General features: G+C 49.9%; 1 long non-coding RNA gene across 1 annotated transcript; it reads left to right on the forward strand.

Annotated features, from left to right (window-relative positions):
- The first annotated feature begins 1,918 nt into the window (after positions 1-1,918).
- On the forward strand, positions 1,919-7,954 carry LOC115081533. Its single transcript, XR_003853815.1, has 4 exons — positions 1,919-2,014; positions 5,901-5,906; positions 5,997-6,026; positions 7,863-7,954. It is a non-coding gene; the product is annotated as an uncharacterized LOC115081533 (long non-coding RNA).
- Positions 7,955-8,723: the final 769 nt, after the last annotated feature.

Genomic DNA, 8,723 nt, shown 5'->3' on the forward strand with positions numbered 1-8,723 from the left:
CCATCCAATATAGAATACTATTCAAGACTCTCACCATCATACACAAATCCATATACCAGCAATCCACACTCCAACTCTCCATCCCTCTCGAACTACATACGTCCGTAAGGCCGATCAGATCCGTCTACAAAGGCTCTCTCAAGGCCCCCCCTAACAAATCCTCGGTCCACAACTCCATTCATAAGCGAGCACTTTCGACTGCGGGTCCGCTCCATTGGAATTCGCTTCCCCCAGATATACGCCAGGAACAATGCCATCTCTCATTCAGAAAGAAACTGAAAACCTGGCTGTTCACACAAGCTTACCGTTGAAGGAATCTTATCAACCACATTGACTCTCACCCTCTGACCTCATCCCTTACTCCCCCCCCCCTGTCTTAGTCCCTACCCCGCCGCCACCCCCCCTGCTTACCTCCCCTTGTTTCCTCCGTCCACAAGATATGTGAATAATTGCCTAAGGTAAACCTACAGCGAGCGCAATCTAGCTGATTATGTCTCTCTACTCTATTGTTTTTCATTGACTATTTATCACTCTCCAGTTGTTATCATTTATAAAATCTTTCCTGTCCTCCAGCTCCCATGTTTTCGCTCCCTGTTTGATGTAACTTTTACCTTCTATTTAGTTGTTAATTGGTTTCCCCCTGTTCTATTGTAAACCGGTACGATAAGACCTTGTCTTGAGTATCGGTATAGTAAAAGAACTTAAATAAAATAAATAAGTAATATCATGTTCATTGAAGGATACTATTGGTTCTGCATATATATGCTGCCGTCGACCCGGCCTGGAGGGGTTAAAGGCTCATTCTACTCGTTCCCAGGCAGCTTCCTGGGGAGAATATCAGCGAGTGTCACAAGAGATTTGCATGGTGGCTGCTTGGAAGCCTTTGCAATCCTTTGCCAGACACTACTGATTGGATGTCCTGTCCTCAGACATTGGAAATTTCGGTGAAGGTGTACTTTGTGCAGGACTCTCCCAGTCCCACTCCAGTTAGAGAAGCGTTGGCACATCCCAGGAGTCTGGAGTGATCTGGGTAGGTACAGGGAAAGGAAAATTGGTTCTTACCTGCTAATTTTCATTCCTATTGTATCACAGATCAGTCCAGAGTCCCACCCATTTGTGGAGGGAAGGTTTGGAGAGTCCGCTTGATTTTGTTTACCATAATGATTCTGGAGAATATGAAGAATGGCATAGGTTCCCCATTAGTCTTTTCAAGAAAAGTTCCAAATTTCGTTATCAATTTATTAATTTTCATCTATTCTACTGCTTATTCTGGGGCAAATTCTAGAGTTCATTTATTAGAAGTTTTGTTAGATATTTTAGGCTTGGGTACTGAGTAATACTGAGGAGCTGAGGTGGCACACCGGTTTAAGAGGCAGTGCCTGTAAAGTGTCTCGCTGTCTCCATCTGATGGAAAGGAGGCAAAACCCAGGAGTCTGGACTGATCTGTGGGACTACAGGAACAAAAATTAGCAGATAAGAACCAATTTTCCTGTACAACTCATTCCCTCCACCTGTCCCATCTCTATCTCCTGTGGGTGAACATCTCCCAGAATAGTCCCAGAAATTCACTCCTCCACCTGTCCATTTCGTCCCACAGGGTTGAACATCTCCCAGAATAATCCCAGCATCTCACTCCCTCCACCTATCCCATCTCTTTCTCTGGCATTGAACATCTCCAGAATAATCCCAGCAACTCACTCTCCCCCTGTCCCATGTTATCCCCTGGGGGTGAACATCTCCCAGAATAATCCCAGTGACTCATTCCCTCCCCTGTCCCATGTCTATCCCCTGGGGGTGAACATCTCCCAGAATAATCCCAGTGACTCACTCAATTCCCCTGTCCCATCTATAACCCCTGGGGGTGAACATCTCCCAGAATAATCCAGTGACTCTCTTACCTGTAGGTGTCAGAACATTCAGTTTCCAGAACCAGAAGCTGTTTCTACTGACCTGAGATTGGATTTCCCACTGAGATACCCTCAGCAATTGAAGAAAGTGATCACAAGCTTTGGAGGTAGAAGAATCTCTCTCTCTCTTTACATTTGCTTTTTTTTGCATTAAATCATTACATAGAAACATAAACATAGAAACATAGAAATGACGGCAGAAGACGACTAAACGGCCCATCTAGTCTGCCCAGCAAGCTACGCACTTTATCCATTTTTTCCCCCTTTTTCTCTCTCCCACCTGTTACTATTGGCTTCCAGTACCCTCCAGCCCTAATTCCCCTCCACCCCACCACCAATTTAGAGAGCAGCGCCGTATCTGCATCCAAGTGACATCCAGCTCAATTAGGGGTAGCAACCGCTTGTAACAAGCAGGCCACAGCCTTGCCCCATACTCTTACCCACCCTGTTTTTATTTTTTTGTTTGGGGTTTTTATTTATTTATTTATTTGGAGAAAAGACCCTCCACCTTCCTGGTCGCCCTTCTCTGTACCGCTTCCATCTTGTCTGTCTCTTTGTAGATACGGTCTCCAGAACTGAACACAGTACTCCAGGTGAGGCCTCACCAAGGACTGTACAAGGGGATAATCACTTCCCTTTTCTTACTCGATATTGCTCTCTCTATGCATCCCAGCATTCTTCTGGCTTTTGTTATCGCCTTATCGCATTAGCAGTCAGAATGTGGAGTTTCTCAGATGCAGATCTGCAATCTGTCTGTACAGATGAGAGATTGCTCCTCTCTTCCCCTTCCTCTGTTGTGCTCCTGATCCCATTCTCTCCCGTCTTTCCCGATTCTTATTTATTCTGTCACTTTCTCTTACATTTGCTAACATTTCATATTGCAAAGCCTGCCCTATGCAACACATTTTAAATGTAAATCTCTGAGCTCTCTCAGTATATTCTATAGAGGGACTTGTAGGGAAGAGAAGACAGAGAAGGGGATATGATTGGGATTTATAAGTCACAGTGGTGGTGGAACGGGTAAATAGGGAACGGTTATTTACCCTTTGAAATTTCACTAGGACTAGAGGGCACCCCATGATAGTAGCAAGTGGCAGATTTAAAACAAGTCCTAGGAAGGATTTTCACTCAGGGCACAACCAAGCGATGGAATCTTTGCCAGAGCATTTGGATTTCAGAAAAGGATTGGAGAAGTCCCTGAAGGAAAAGTCCAAAGAGTTATTAGCCAGGTGGACTCGGGGAAAGCCGGTGCTTATCCCTGGGGGTGAGATACAAGAAATGCATCAGTTATTGGGGTCTGCCGGGTACCTGTGCCCCAGACTGGCAGTGTCAGAGATGGATTCTGGGCTCCATGCACCCTGGCATTTCTGGGAGGGTTTCATTATCCCGCTACGTTAGCTGATTCTGTACTATCCCTGCTGACTTAGCCGCATAACTTTAGACCTGCTTCCGTCCAGGCCTGAGTTATCTGATGTTGTGTGGCTGAATAACTTGCTATTTATCTGAATATCTTCAAAAGATATCCAGGTAAGTAGCACAGTAAAAATGTAAAAGAAAATGTCATTTGTGGGCAGTGGCCTGATGTCCACCCCCTGCCCCATTATATGAACATTGTCCCAGTGGGACGAGCCATGCAGCCCCCCCTCCTGCCAAGCACCGCCCTTATAGTAAAATGTGTCGGGGGAGGGGCCCTCCTGTTTCCCCTTCGGTTACTGTTGTAATCCAAGGCTTCCTCCCACCCGCTCTCACAAAACTCTTACCCCCACCATCCCCCCTCCCCCAGACTAGCAAACACCGTGCGGAGAGTGAGGTAACCTCTAACGTGGGAATGCAGGACTTCTGTGACCTCCCCTCTCACACCCAACGCACAAATCACACAGCACATAGATTGGATTAACAAAAGGCTGCAGTTTAATAACCCAAACAGTAACCCGAGCCTCACAAACTTCAGTACCCCTACTCTGTCACACAAGAGCCCCCCACAATGTCACACCCCAGCGTTGTGAGGTTCAATCCCTTCCAGTCCACCTCTGCCAAATCGGGTCCTCTCTCCCCCTCCAGCCGTAGAGGCCCAGCTGCTCGGACACTGACCTCACTGCTCTCAAGCTGCCCTGTGTATCAGCCCCCCAGCTGCACATTTCTCAGAGGTCAAGCCCCAGCTGCACATTTCTCAGGGGTTAAGCCCCCAGCCAGCACATTTGATGTTTGCGCTGTAATAACTTGGCTCGGGTTTACCACCGCAAACAAGGGGGATACCAGTCACCCCTGTACCCCCACTGCGGCCCATGCCCTCACCTAAAAAACTTTCCAAAGCCTCTCTAAGTGTTATTGAGAAAATCTATCCCTCCTCCAACAGATGTGAGAATAAATCTTATCAAAACAACCCTGAACAGACATCCAGCGACAAGAGTGTCGCTTTGATGCTGGGCTTGATGGACCCTTGGTCTGACCCAGTATGGCATTTTCTTATGTTCTTACCCTAAACCCCCCTGGTGACAATCCATGCACCCAAATAGATAAATGCCTAAGCTTAAGTTAACCCTCTCTGTCTGACCAACCAAACTTGGTTTCCACTAAACTATTCATCCAATAGGCCCAGTCTTTCCTTGCCGCTCCAATGAATTCATGACAGGACCATTACCCTAAATCATTCCCACCTAAATGAATCACCTTCACCAGTACCTCCGGCTCGTGTCAGCTCCTTGATCCATGATGGCTGGAATTAGGCGGCCCCATCTCTTGCCATCTAAACAAACTCTCTGCCCTTCTCCAGACAGGCCCAAATGTTCACCAAACAGCCTCGACATTGCCTAACTGGGCCCAGTGCACAAAGGACTGGCCTATGACACCAGGCACACCCCTTCTCAACCTCGCCCACTCGACATCCTGAAAAACAAAGCACGACAATTATTAAAACTTTGTCCATCCCTCCCCTATATCTCCTGTCAAATATAGGATGAAATGTTCCCAAACCCCACCTCCCAATCTGAGGATCTTGTCCACAGACAGGCCAGACTCAGCTGTGCTCGTGGCTGCCCTCAGATGGAATGAATGCATTTTGTACGCCCCTGCATTCCAGCCCAACCTCTGAATCACCAGCATAAGGACCCTGGCAAATTGAAAATGTGTCAGAGGAGAACCATCCTCACGCACCAAAAAATGACCCTCCACCGCCGCAAAATATTTCTTCATGGAGAGGGTGGTGGATGCCTGGAATGCCCTTCCGGAGGAGGTGGTGAAGAGAAAACCAGTAAACAAATTTAAAAAGGCATGGGGGGAAATACTGTGGATCCCTAAAGGCTAGAGCTGGGAATTAAGAAGGAGGGGTAACCTGCAGGGAGGGGCAGCTGCGACCCCTAGCAGAAGCCATGGGGATTACTACCCTTAGCCAATTAACTGACCTGATCCTGATGCAACTGCAGCATCGCTCTCCACTTCAGCAGTGGGGGGAGGGGAATTGGATTCAGACAGCAACCAATGCTGGGCCCGACTTTTATGGTCCGGGGTCCTGATACGCAGACATTAGGGAAAAGCGCAGGACGGCTTCTATGGCCAAGTCCAAACGCAAAGCAGGTTCAAGCAGCATTGTCTGAATCACCAGGACGGCTCCTCTCCCTGTAAAAATGTTGCTAGCAGTAATTTTGTTATGGGTGTGACGGCTGCTGGGTGTGGATTGTGAATATTACTGCCTTTAACATAAGGCTTGGGGGTAACCTGCACGGAGCGGCAGCTACTCCCATAAGAAGCTCACTGGGCAGACTGGATGGACCATTGGGTCCCTTTCTGCCCTCATTACTGTGTTACTACATGAATAATTCTAGGGGGTTTATACCTCTGATGAACATAAAAACAGAGAATTATCATTTGTATAAATATTGGTTTATGATTCTATTCTAGCGCATATAAAATGCCAAGTTCTTTCTTTATAACAGAGGAAATGTCACAAGTCTCTGATGGACGTTTTATTTCTTACTGTTTCTTCCCACCCTGAAGGACTGGGTAAGTTTTATTCACAGTCTGATAAATATATCTGTCTAGCTCTGTATTTATTCTCTTCTCTGACCTGTGTTTCTCTTTGTTTTAATTCAGATTGGTGGATGGATCGTGGCAGATATGCAGGTAACTGCTCTGATAAACTAATTATACAAATGATCCAGTCTATGAATGAGAGCTGCTGCAGTGTCTCCTCCAGCCTCAGCCTTCTCCTCCTGCCCCCTGCCTGCTTCCTGGGAGGGGAGGGGTGGTGGGGCAGGAAGAAGCAGAGGGCAGTTCTCTGTTACCTGAGATTCAGGGCTCGGGGGCAGAGCCCTGGGTGCTCATGCAATGGGTCCCCTGCTAGGCAGAGTCAGGGCATAGGTAACCCCAGCACTCTCCTCCCTCCTACACCAGCAGTATCTTACCCTCTTCCTCCCTCTCCCCTCCAAGCCTGATCTAAACATTCTCCCTCTTCCCCTTCCAACCTCAGCAGTCTCTTTTCCACAGGCCCACTCTCAGCTGTGAAGCTGCTGCCCCTACAGCCTCCTGAGCTCCCCTGGCTCTCCTCCATCACTATCACCGTCCCTCCATTCCCCAGCCCTCACTCCCTTCCATCTGAAATCATCCTCCCTCACCTCCCCTCCACCTCTGCATCCCCCAGCCCTCTCCCCTTCTCAGCTGTGAATCTGCTGTCCCTACAGCCTCCTGAGCTCCCCTGGCTCTTCCTCCATCACTATCACCATCCCTCCATTCCCTGCCCCTCACTCCCCTTCCCTACCTCAGCTGTGAAGCTGCTGCCCCTACAGCCTCCTGAGCTCCCTGGCTCTTCCTCCATCACTATCACCGTCCTCCATTCCCTAGCCCTCACTCCCCTTCCAACTGAAATCATCCTCCCTCTCCAACTGAAATCATCCTCCCCCTCTGCATCCCCCAGCCTTCTCGGCTCTCATCTGTCGTTTCCTCCATTACTGTCACTGCTTCCTTATTCCCTGCCCTTAACCCTTCCCTCCTTCCTCTCCCCAAATGCAGGCTCCTCCTCTCCCTGTATCTTCAGTCTTATGCATTTCCAGCGTGAAGCTGCTGCCCCTACAGCCTCCTGAGCTGCCATGGCTCTTCCTCCATCACTATCACCATCCCCTGCCCCTCACTCCCCTTCCCCTACCTCAGCTGTGAAGCTGCTGCCCCTACAACCTCCTGACCTCCCTGGCTCTTCCTCCATCACTATCACCTCCCCTCCATTCCCGAGCCCTCCCTCCCCTTCCATCTGACATCATCCTCCCTCTCCCCCTCTGCATGCCCCAGCCCTCTCCCTTCCCCCTCTCAGCTGTGAATCTGCCGCCCCTGCAGCCTTCCTCTCCTCTGCCCCTTGCTCTGTGCTGGCCCCGCTCTTTCCGCTCTCTGCCTCTCCTTCCCACCTGCGTGGCCGGTGCAGCTTCTCCCAGTGCAGACCCCAGCGCCAGCACCGCTCCTCCTGCCGCACGGGGCAATACTGCACTTCTTCCCCGGAGCGCATGTAGGGAGTGACACGACCCCGCCCCTTATACTCAGGACTGCCCCTGCCTTTATTGAGGGGGGGTCATGGGGGGAGGGGGTTTCACTGGAAAGGAAATATAAATGGGAAGAGAAGGCCAATGGGGCTGTGAGTTATAGGAAGCCCGGCAGTGAATTAGCCAATTAGAAACTCCCGTTCACTGATTAATGTCAGGGGAATCAGTCCAATGGGAGATACTGGAGAGCAGCCGGCCAATAGGATCACTGGTATGGTGAGCCCTGTCAGTGAGTGACAACCAATAACGGAGCTCCTCTCATAGCCTAAGTAAGTGACACAGGAAGCAGCCAATGAGGTTTAGGGGTGAGAGAGTGAGCAGCCAATGAGAATTTGAGCTGGGGTGGGGGGGGATAGGGAACCAATGGGGTTAGAGGTGTGTGAGGAGCCAATGAGGAGTGTGGTTCATGTTTTAATGTCTCTCCTCTCTGCAGTGCCTGTGACTCTGGATCCTGAAACTGCGAATCCCTGGCTCCTCCTGTCTGAGGATGGGAAAAGTGTCAGATGGGGAGAGAGAAAGCAGAGCCTCCCCACAGTCCCCGGAGATTTGATTCTTATCTCTGTGTGCTGGGGCTTGAGGGCTTCACCTCAGGGAGACATTACTGGGAGGTGGGGGTGGGGGGGGAGGGGGTTATGTGAGCTGGGGGTGTGCAGACTCTGTGAGGAGGGAGGGGGAGATCTCACCATCACCTGAGGAGGGAATCTGGGGAGTGAGCTGGGGTATGGAGGTAAATGCTGGGCCCTCACCTCCCCCAGGACCGAGCTCCCCCTGAGAGAGAGACCCCGGGCAGTGGGGATTCTCCTGGACTATGAGGCAGGGGAAGTTTCATTTTACAATGCAGAGAATAAATCTCATCTCTACACCTTCTCCCACACCCTCACTCCCTCTCTCCTGCCTTTTCTGTACTTATAAAGCAGCTCTGAGGATTCTCCCAGTGCCAGGCTGGGAGTGAGAGACCCCGGGCAGTGGGATTCTCCTGGACTATGAGGCAGGGGCAGTTTAATTTTACAATGCAGAGAATAAATCTCATCTCTACACCTTCTCCCACACCCTCACTGGCACTCTCCTGCCTTTCTTCTGTACTATAAAGCAGCTCTGAGGATCCTCCCAGTGCCAGGCTGGGAGTGAGAGACCCGGGCAGTGGGGATTCTCCTGGACTATGAGGGTGGGGAAGTTTCATTTTACAATGCAGAGAATAAATCTCATCTCTGCACCTTCTCCACACTCACTGGCTCTCTCCTGCCTTCTTCTGTACTTATAAAGCAGCTCTGAGGATCCTCCCAGTGCCAGGTGT

The sequence above is a fragment of the Rhinatrema bivittatum genome, unplaced genomic scaffold (genome assembly GCF_901001135.1).
Source record: "Rhinatrema bivittatum unplaced genomic scaffold, aRhiBiv1.1, whole genome shotgun sequence".
Classification (NCBI taxonomy): Eukaryota; Metazoa; Chordata; class Amphibia; order Gymnophiona; family Rhinatrematidae; genus Rhinatrema; species Rhinatrema bivittatum.